Below are 11,713 nucleotides of genomic sequence, written 5' to 3'. Positions count from 1 at the left end.
CACCTCGCACTTTTGTTGGTGCCTCCCTGCATTTTTTATCACTTTTTAAACTGCACTTTTTATTACTGCATCATGTATCTTCTACTTCAAGAATGATGACAAGTGATATCATTTTATGTCTAATTCCCTTCCGTGAAAAGGAGGAGGAGGTGGATGTCTTGCTTTTCTGCACCTCTAGGAGTGGGGCTGGCCTGAGGCACCTTCGCCCCATGGGGAGGGGGTCTGGGACAAGGACAGCTTGGGCAGCCTCATCCAGTCCTGGGAAACACAGGCCAACAGCCTGGCCTGTGGCCTGGAGTCTGTGGTCAACAGCAGGGCTTTCCTGGGGTCACAGACCGCAGTCAGCATACACTCGGTGACCACTGGCTCCTTCCTGCCGCCAGCCCTTGCACTGGCTGTCCCCACCACCTGGCAAAATTTTCTTTTCTTTTTTTCCTCTGGCCGCACTGCGTGGCTTGCAGATCTCAGTTTTCCGACCAGGGATTGAACTGGGTCACAGCAGTGAAAGCCCGGAATCCTAACCACTAGGCAACCAGGGAACTTCCCCCAATTTTCTAATAGAATTTTTATTGTTACTTAATACAGCCACGAATTAAAAAACTCAAAACGGTACAAAAATGCCCAGAGTGAAGCCAGCCTTCTTCCTGTCCCCGCTCCCTGCAGCACAGTGACTGTTACCTTCTAAGTTACTTCCTTGTAACTTCCTAGAGCTGTCTATGCCTGGACAATTATGAACTGGCCACACTATGTATTGTTCTGCACCTTGCTTTTTCCAGTTAACAATGTATCTTGAAGATCACCTTGATATTAGTACTTGTAGATCTGCCTGTGCTTCTTTAACAGCTCCATGGCATCCACTTCTATGGAGGTACCATGATGTAAATTCACTGATGAGACATTTTCGTTAGCTCTTCTTTATTCCAGTGATGACTGCACAGAACATCCCTGGCACATGTAAACATTATACGTGCTAGCTTTTATGATCATCTTTCCCTTCTAACTCTCAGAACAAACCCGGGTGGCAGGCAGTGTTATTTCCATCTGGAATTCCTAATAGAGTGAGAAGGTCTGAATGGCATCCATCTTCTATGTTTCTTCACCTCTTTTTCGCATTTCTGTCTCTGTCTCTGTGCTACATTCTGGGTAATTCCCTCAGCCATCTTCAGCTTTAAGTAATTCAGTCTCCACTTATCCCGTCCATCTATTAAAATCTTCTTTTGTGGTTGTTTTAGAATTTGTAAGTTTGTTTGTTTGCTTGTTTATTCTTGGCCGTAACACGTGGCATGTGGGATCTTAGTTCCCGGACCAGGGATTGAATCCACGTCCCCTGCAGTGGAAGCATGGAGTCTTAACCACTGGACTGCCAGGGAAGTCCCCTTGTAAGTTTTTTTTTTTTTTTTTTTTTTTTGTGGTACGCGGGCCTTTCACTGTTGTGGCCTCTCCCGTTGCGGAGCACAGGCTCTGGACGCGCAGGCTCAGCGGCCATGGCTCACGGGCCCAGCCACTCCGCGGCATGTGGGATCTTCCTGGACCAGGGCATGAACCCGTGTCCCCTGCATAGGCAGGCGGACTCTCAACCACTGCGCCACCAGGGAAGCCCTGTAAGTTTATTTTTATATCTAAAAGATTTTAAGGATAATTATAAGTACAAGCATATACAAGATTAAAAAATCTGACAATGTCAATTATATAGTTGATTAAAGCAATGATTAGGGAAATCATGAGCAAAATTTATCCTTGCACATCCCAAAACATGAATTTCTGAATAACCTTTTTTCCCCCTCAGATTCCTATTTTCTGCTGATTTCTTTCAATATTAAGTATGATGCTTGTTTTATTTTTTGTAGGTGCCCTTTATCAAACGACATTCCTTTCTATTGCTAGTTTGCTGAAAGTTTTTTATAATGAATGGATATTGTATTTTGTTAAATGCCTTTTGTGCATCTGCTTTTTTTCTTTTTTAGTCTGTTGATATGAATGATCGATCTTTGAATGTTAAACTAAACTTGGATTCGTGGAATAAACTCCACTTGATCATGATATATTATCCTTTTTGTATGTTTTTGGATTCAATTTACTAAAATTTTGTTAGGAATTTTTATGTCTGTGTTCATGGAGGATAATGGTCTGTAGCTTTTTGTTTTGTTTTGTTTTTGCGGTACGCGGGCCTCTCACTGTTGTGGCCTCTCCCGTTGCGGAGCACAGGCTCCGGACGCGCAGGCTCAGCGGCCACGGCTCACGGGCCCAGCCGCTTCGCGGCATGTGGGATCTTCCCAGACCGGGGCACGAACCCGTCTCCCCTGCATCAGCAGGCAGACTCTCAACCACTGCGCCACCAGGGAAGCCCTTTTTAAAATATTTATTTATTTAGGCTGCGCCGGGTCTTAGTTGCCGCCTGTGGGCTCTAGTTCCCCGACCAGGGATCGAACCCGGGCCCCTTGCATTTAGGAGCATGGCGTCTTACCCACTGGACCACCAGGCAAGTCCCTAGTCTGTACTTTTCTTATCTTGCAGTGTTTTTCTGGTTTTGGTATCAGGGAAATGCTTCCTCAATAGAGGAAGCATTTCCTTCTCTTCAATTTTCTGGAAGAATTTGTGTAGAATTGGTAATATTTCTTTCTTAAATATTTGTTAGAATTCACCATTGAAGATATCTGGGCCTGAAGTTTCCTTTGTGGGAAGGTTTTTAACTATAAATTCAATTTAATAGATGTAGGGCTATTAAGGTTATCTATTACCTCTTCATTGAGCTTTGGTAGTTTTTTTTTTTTTTTTTTTTTTTTTTTTTTTTTGCAGTACGCAGGCCTCTCACTGCTGTGGCCTCTCCCGTTGCAGAGCACAGGCTCCGGACGCGCAGGCTCCGCGGCATGTGGAATCTTCCGGGACCGGGGCACGAACCCGTGTCCCCTGCATCGGCAGGCGGACTCTCAACCACTGTGCCTCTGGGGAAGCCCGAGCTTTGGTAGTTTTTATCTTTCAAGAAATTCAGCCATTTCAGGATGGGGCCAGAGGAGGAGGAGGAGGAGGAAGAAAAAAAAGAAATTTGTCCATTTCAATTAAATGCTTGAATTTATTGCCATAAGGTTATCCATAACATTCTATTAATATCCTTTTAACGTCTACAGAATCTCTGGGGAGGGATGTTCCCATTCTCATTCTTGATGTTGGTAATTTGTGTCTCCCCACTGCCCCATCTATTTGGTTAAATTTTTTATGAATTTTATTGAACTTCTCGAAGAATCAGCTTTTGGTTTAAGTGATTTCTCTGTTATTTTTCTGTATATGATTTGATTTTTGTGCCTTTATTATTTCCTCTGTGCTTACTTTGGTCTTCATATTCTATTTTCTTAAGATGGACGCTTAGGTAATTTGAGATTTTTCTTCATTTAAATATGAGCATTTAAAGTATAAATTCTTGGGAATTCCCTGGCAGTCCAATGGTTAGGACTTGGAACATTCACTGCTGGGGCCTGGGTTCAATTCCTGGTCAGGGAAGTAAGACTCGCCCAAGCTGCGTGGCGTGGCGAAAAAAAAAAATCTATATATATAGATATATATACATCTACACACACACAAATTCTAAGCATTGCTTTTGCAGTATCCCACAAGTTTGACATGTCATGTTTCCATTTCTTTCCAAAGTGTTTTTTCTAACTTTTCCTGTGATCTGCACCCCCCCCCCCCCGCTTTGATCCATGGGTTATTTAGAAGTGCATTATTCAGCTTTCAAATATTTGAGGATTTTCTAGATTTTTATTATTACTTTTGTTGTGGTGGAGGACATATTTTGTATTGTTTCAGTCCTTTCTCTTTATTATCTTACAGCTCAGAATATGGTCTCTCTTGGTAAATGTTCTTTGAGCACTTGGAATGAATATGTATTCTGTTATCGTTGGGTGGAGTCTTCTATAAATGTTAATTAGGTTAAGGAGTTTGATTGTGTTAAATTTTCTATGTCCTTCCTCATTTTCTATTTACTTGGTCTATAAATTACTGAGGGAGGGATATAGAAACCTCAACTATACTTGTGGATTAGACTATTTTTTCTCTTATTTCTGTCAGTTTTTGCTTCATGTGTTTTGAAGTTCTATGATTAGCTGCATAAACATTTAGGATTATTATGTACTTCAGATAAATTAACCACTTTATTATTATGGAATGATCTGCTTTAATAATGTTCCTTGTTCTGAAATCTATTTTGATATTAATGTAGCCACTCCGTCTTTCTAATGGTTGGTGTTAGCATTATATATATTTTCCGTGCTTTTTTTTTTGTGGTACGCAGGCCTCTCACTGTTGTGGTCTCTCCCGTTGTGGAGCACAGGCTCCGGACGCGCAGGCTCAGCGGCCTTGGCTCACGGGCCCAGCCGCTCCGTGGCATGTGGGATCTTCCCAGACCAGGGCACGAACCCGTCTCCCCTGCATCGGCAGGTGGACTCTCAACCACCACCAGGGAAGCCCCTTTCCATCCTTTTAATCTATGTGTCTTTATACTTAAAGTTGGTTTCTCAAAGGTAGTATATAATTGGACCTTGCTTTCAAAATCCCATGAGAATTTCTGCCTTTTAATTGGGGTGTTTAGACCATTTACATATAATGTGAATATTTATATGTTTGGTTTTATATCTAGCATCTTGCAATTTGTTTTCTATTCGCCTCATCTCTTCTGTTTCCTTTTTTTCTTTCCTTCCTTCTTTTGGATTATTTTTATGATTCCATTTTATCTCTTCATTGGCTTATTTTCTTATTTTCTTGGTTACTCTAGGATTTACAGTATACCTCTTTAACTTAACCAGTTTATTTTCAAATAATATTGTACCACTTCATACGTAATACAAGAATGTTAAAACAGTATATTTGCGTTTCCTCTCTTCCAACCTTTGTGTGATACTGTCATACCCTTTACTTCTATATATTATGAACCTCACATCTTACTACTTTTGCTTGAAGCGTCAATTATCTATCTTCCATAAAAATAACTATTTCTACTTCAGTAGTTAGGACAAAGGGAAATAAAACAAGTTAATTGTGGAAGATGATAAGGGGAGCATTTCAAGATCTTTAAAGGCTAATTTCTCTAGCACTCTCGTTTAATATTATACTTTATAAGGTCAGTGTGACCTACTGGCATTGGGAAGAAATGCTCATCCCCAAAGACTTACATTATAATCGGACAGAAGCTCCTGTGAATGTTCAAACTCATGATGATATTCCTCAGCCTGCACGTTACCCATTTGCCTGAGGTTCAAGATTAGCTAGCACCACAGGGAGCTGTCCTTCTAATGAATCTCAGCAGTCCAGAGAGATCTGGTTTAGTGTTCATAGGTGATTGTATTGTGTATTCCCTTCAAGGTCCATCCATCTTGTCACAGATGGCAGAATGCCATTCTTTTCTTATGGCCGAGTAGTATTCCATTGTGTGTGTGTGTGTGTCGCCTTTTTTAATTCATTCACCCATCGATGGACACAGGTTGTTACAGGCAGATTAACTCAGGAACAGCCAGATGGAAGAGATGCATAGGGCGAGGTATGGGGGAAGGGTACGCATTTTATGCAATAGTTGTTACAGGTATTTCATCTTTATACACTATATAATACATACAATGTATACCATACAATGTTAAAATTTTTGCTCAGCTATATGTATTAAAGAAATTAAAAGCCTTTTATATTTAATCCACGTATTTACCATTGTCAGTTTTATTAGTTATCTGTTGCTGTATAACAAATCACCCCGTACCTTAGTGACTGAACACAGTAAACATTTATCTTCCACAGTTTCTGTGAGTCAGGGATTCAGAATCGGCTTAGTTGGGTGATCCTGGCTTGTGGTTTCTTGTGAGATTACAGTCAGAATATTGGCCAGGGCTGCAGTCATTTGAAGGCTTGACTCAGGTTGGAGGATCTGCTTCCAGAATTTCACATCACAGCACATTGATATTGGCCGTTGGCAAGAGACCTACCTCAGTTTCTTACATGTGGACCTCTTCATGCAGCTGCTTGAGTGTCCTCATGACATGGCACCTGACTTCCCCCATTGTGAGTGATCCAGGAGAGTAAGATGGAAGTGGCCTTTTTTTTGGTAAGTTCAGATGTAATTCTCATACCATAAAATTCACCCTTTTAAAAGTATACAGTTCAGTAGTTTTTTTAGGTATACTCACAAAGTTGTGGGATATTTCATATGATTGAAATGTTTCCCTATATAATGCTCCATTTCTATCTTGTTGCTTTCAGTATTTTCAATATTTAGCTCCTAGCAGTTTGATTATGAAGTCCCTGGGTAGGGGTTTCTTTACACTTATTCTACTTGTGGTTTGCTGTGATTCTTGAACTTTCCCCTAATTTGGAAATATTCAGCCATTTGTTTTTTCAAAAAAATTTTTTCTGCCCTAATTCTCCCTCTCCTCTCATTCTGGGACTGCAGTTATGTGTATGTTAGACTGATGCTGTCCCACAGATCAACAAGACTGATTATATTTCTATCTTTTATCTTTTTTTTGCCACATTCAAACTTTTTTAAAATTAATTTTTATTGGAATATAGTTGATTTACAATGTTGTTAGTTTTTGCTGTACAGCAAAATGAATCAGTTATACATATATCCACTCTTTTTTAGATTCTTTTCCCATATAGGCCATCACAGAGTATTGAGTAGAGTTCCCTGTGCTATACAGTCGGTTCTTACTAGTTATCTCTTTTATATATAGTAGTGTGTATATGTCAATCCTAATCTCCCAATTTATCCCTCTCCCCACTTTCCCCCTTGGTAACCGTAAGTTTGTTCTCTACATCTGTGACTCTACAAAACAGAAATAAATAGGTTCATTTGTACCATTTTTTTAGATTCTACATGTAAGTGGTATCACATTTGTCTTCCTGTCTTCACTCAGTATGACAACCTCTAGGTCTATCCAGGTCACTGCAAATAGCTTATTTCATTCTTTTTTATGGCTGAGTAATATTCCATTGTATATATGTATCACATCTTCTTTATCCATTCCTCCATCGATAGAAATTTAGGTTGCTTCCATGTCCTGGCTATTGTAAATAGTGTCGCAATGAACACTGAGGTACATGTATCTTTTTGAATTATGGTTTTCTCCAGATATATGCCCAGGAGTGGGATTGCTGGCTCATATGGTAGCTCTATTTTTAGTTTTTTTAAAGGAACCTCCATAGTGGCTGCACCAATTTATATTCCCACCAACAGTGTGGTAGGGTTCCCTTTTCCACACCCTCTCCAGCATTTATTGTTTGTAGATTCTTTAATGATGGCCATTCTGACTGGTGTGAGGTGATACCTTGCTGTAGTTTTGATTTGCATTTCTCTAATAATTAGTGATGTTGAGCATCTTTTCATGTGCCTCTTGGCCATCTGTATGTCGTCTTTGGAGAAATGTCTATTTAGCTCTTCCACCCATTTTTTGATTTTTTTTTTTTTTTTGATACTGAGCTGCATGAGCTGTTTGTATATTTTGGAGATTAATCCCTTGTCGTTGCTCTGTTTGCAAATATTTTCTCCCATTCTGTGGGTTGTCTTTTCCTTTGTTTATCACTTCCTTTGCTGTACAAAAGCTTTTAAGTTTCATTAGGTCCCATTTTTTTATTCTGTCTTCCTCATTTTGGATGCCTATTTGCTCTGTCTGTAACTATGGACCACCCCAGGTTGAATCTGTTTATCCTCATTCATTTACTATAACTGCTTTCACACTAGAATGGCAGAGACGGGTACTTGTAATGGATCTTTGACCTTTAAAGCCCAAAGTATTTACTATTGATCCTTCACAGAAAAAGTTTACTAATCCTTGCTCTTTTTCTTTTTAATTAATTAATTTATGGCTGTGTTGGGTCTTTGTTTCTGTGCGAGGGCTTTCTCTAGTTGTGGCAAGTGGGGGCCACTCTTCATCGCGGTGCGCAGGCCTCTCACTATCGCGGCCTCTCTTGTTGCAGAGCACAGGCTCCAGACGCGCAGGCTCAGTAATTGTGGCTCACGGGCCCAGTTGCTCTGCAGCGTGTGGGATCTTCCCAGACCAGGGCACGAACCCACGTCCCCTGCATTGGCAGGCAGACTCCCAACCACTGTGCCACCAGGGAAGCCCCCTTGCTCTTTTTCAAGCTTAATGATTCTTTAACCTGTCATCTTCAATGTGCTGTTAATCCCATCTATTAAATTTACTTCAGGTATTGTATTTTTCAGTTCTACAATTTTTATTTGGTTTTGTTACTGTTTCCCTGTTCACAATTCCTATTTGTGCATTTATAATTCTCAGGCATGTTTATAATAGTTGATTTATTATTTAAAAAACTTTTAATTTTTATTGGGGTATAGTTGATTTACAATGTTGTGTTGGTTTCTGCTGTACAGCAAAGTGAATCAGTTATACATATATCCACTCTTTAGGTTCTTTTCCCATTAGAGTATTGAGTTCCCTGTACTATATAGTAGGTTCTTATTAGTTATCTATTTTATATATTGTCGTGTGTGTATGTCAATCCCAATCTCCCAGTTTATCCCTCCCCCACTTGGTAACCATAAGTTTGTTCTCTACATCTATGACTCTATTTCTGTTGTGTAAATAGGTTCATTTGTACCATTTTTCAGGTTCCACATATAACTGGTATCATATGTCTTTCTCTGTCTTACTTCACTCAGTATGACAATCTCTAGGTCCATCCATGTTGCTGCAAATGGATAACAGTTGATTTAAAAATCTTGAGTGTTGGGCTTTCCTGGTTGTGCAGTGGTTAAGAATCTGCCAGGAAGATCCCACATGCCACAGAGCAACTAAGCCTGTGCGCCACAACTACTGAGCCTGCACTCTAGAGCCCGCGTGCCACAACTACTGAAGCCCACACACCTAGAGCCCGTGCTCCGCAACAAGAGAAGCCACTGCAATGAGAAGCCCGCGCACCGCAACGAAGAGTAGCCCCTGCTCGCCACAACTAGAGAAAGCCCACCCACAGCAACAAAGACCCAACGCGGCCAACTAAAAAAAAAATTTGTTAATGTTAACATCTGGATCATCTCAAAGTCAGTTTTCATTAATTGCTTTTTCTCTCGTGTATCGATCATTCTCTTGCTTTTTCGTATGTACAGTAATTTTGAATTACATCCTGGATATTGTTAATAACACACTGTAGAAATTCTGCTGATGACTATTTTTCAAGTAGGCAGTTAACCTGGCTGAACCCAGACTTAAAACTTGGGTTCCTCTTTGGTGAGCAGCAGCTGATATGTCTCTTTAGTTCTTTTAGCTGGCTGCTTGGAGTCTATATATTTAGGGATCACAGAGTTGGGCATGTGGGACTCCCTCTATTGTTTCTGGGATTTACTCCCTCACAGTGCTGGGATCATTTCGAACCCTTTCCTTTGGCTGGTTATTGAAGCCAGGTTTCTATATAAGTTTTAACTACCCCACAGAGTGCCACTTGGGGCCTGTTATCAGGCAAAAAGCCATAAAAGTGGGAACTTACCCAGTGCCGTTCATTTCCAACTGTCAGCTCCCCTCCGGTTTCTCCTCAGTTTGGTTGCTCTACACTGCCTTAAGGTTGCTTTCTACATTTTGTTGAGAATTTATAGCTGTCATTTGTGGGAGGGTTGGGTGGAATAGGAGTTCTTCCATCATTAGCAGAAGCAGAACCTTCTCCATTGGTTTTCAAAAGACATTGTCTGTATTTCATCTATATTTTAAAGTTATTTTTAGTAGGAGGATTGGTTTGAATTACAGTCCACCATTATTGGAGATCAGAACAGCAGCTGACAGTTGTTTTCATGGTTTGTTGTTTTGTTTTAATGACAGCGATGGGAGACTCATCCTTTTAACACTGAAGTCTGTTTGGTTGTCGCTTGCTAGGAGGCATGTGTCCTCGTCCCTGTGTGAGGCAGTAACCCTATTTTAGTGAGTAGTAGTCCATGTTGCTACAGCATTACTGGGAGGGAGGTCTGCACACCCCTCTGGGCAGCAGCTGGGTCACGTAGGGCTCAGGCAACCAAACTCCAGCTCTTCCCTGCTTCCTAATAGGGTCAGTGGTTCCCCACTTCCAATAGGAAGCTGTTTGCACAGTCCTCCTCTGTTTAAGGAAGCTTCCCTGCTTTTGTATAAGCCAAAAAAAAAAAAAAAAAACCTTCTGAAATTACCTTTTGAGAATGAACTCAGGCTCTGGAGGCAGGAAGACCTGGGGCAAAATTAGCTGAGCTTGAAACTCCTGGTCTGTAACACTGGTAATAAAATCTGCCCTGCCTATATTGTATCATGAGATTTTACAAGTCTGAGATGACTGCCCACCATTCTGGCCCACAATGTGGAACATACACTGGCCTTGGGAAGAACAGGGCAGAGGTGGCTGTAACAGTCCTCGTCTCCTCTGGGTAGTGGCTAGATTGAAGGCATTTCGGAGTGAGGCGTAAGCCACTGAGCCAGCAGTATTTAATGACCCAGCTGTATATTCTGAGGGTAGGGGCTATCAGCAATTCTGTGATGGGGAGAAATACAGTGGTTAAGGTCACAGGCCAGTGTTTAGGGCTTATTCTGCCACTTACCACGTGGTGATCTCGGGGGCTGGGTGTGTTCCTCTGTAAAACTGGTGATAGTAGCACCTACCTCAGGGGATTCTTGTGGGCTGTCACTGATGTCCGGTGCGTGGCTATCATTTGCAGTAGCTCTCTCCATCAGACTTCCCTGTGTTTGGTTTGACCCCCTGTCCTAGTCCTCAGGGCTCTCTTTGGATCATGGTTAGGTTCCCTCTCCTTGCTTCACATCCTCCTCAAATTTGCTAAGCCTGGAAGTTGTGTCCTCAGACAAATTATCAAGAGAAATGTTGGGCAGGGCAGGGCTGAGGACAAAGGCAAGGACCTTTGGGATAATAGGGTCATTCAACTAGTTATTAATCTACTTCATCAATGATATTCTGATGCCCCAATTTCCCCGCCTTGACCCAGAGAATCTCCCAAATGCTTTGTTGAAGTCTTTTAAGAGTAGACTTCAGGAGAAAAGAGAGTCTGTTCAATAAGTGGTGCTGGGAAAACTGGACAGCTACAAGTAGAAGAATGAAATGAGAACACTCCCTAACACCATACATAAAAATAAACTCAGAATGACACAACATTGTAAAACAACTATACCTCAATATAAATGAACTCAAAATGGATTGAAGACCTAAATGTAAGGCCAGATACTATAAAACTCTTAAGAGGAAAACATAGGCAGAACACATCTTTGACATAAATCACAGGAAGATCTTTTTCGATCCACTGCCTAGAGTAATAAAAATAAAAACAAAAATAAACAAAATGGGGCCTAATTAAACTTAAAATCTTTTGCACAGCAAAGGAAACCATAAACAAAATGAAAAGACAACCCTCAGACTTGGAGAAAATATTTGTAAACGAAGCAACTGACATGGGATTAATCTCCAAAATATACAAACAAACAGCTCATGCAGCTCACTATCAAAAAAAAAACCCACCACAATAAAAAATGGGTGGTAGACCTAAATATACATTTCTCCAAAGAAGACATACAGATGGGCCAAAAAAACACATGAAAAGATGCTCAACATCACTAATTATTAGAGAAATGCAAATCAAAACTATAATGAGGTATTCACACCAGTCAGAATGGCCATCATCAAAAAATCTACAAACAATAATGCTGGAGAGGGTGTGCAGAAAAGGGAACCCTCTTGCACTGTTGGTGGGAATGTAAATTGG

Source organism: Leucopleurus acutus (assembly GCF_964270905.1).
Source record: "Leucopleurus acutus genome assembly, chromosome: 13".
Taxonomy (NCBI): Eukaryota; Metazoa; Chordata; class Mammalia; order Artiodactyla; family Delphinidae; genus Leucopleurus; species Leucopleurus acutus.
Note: the sequence above shows the minus strand (reverse complement) of the source record.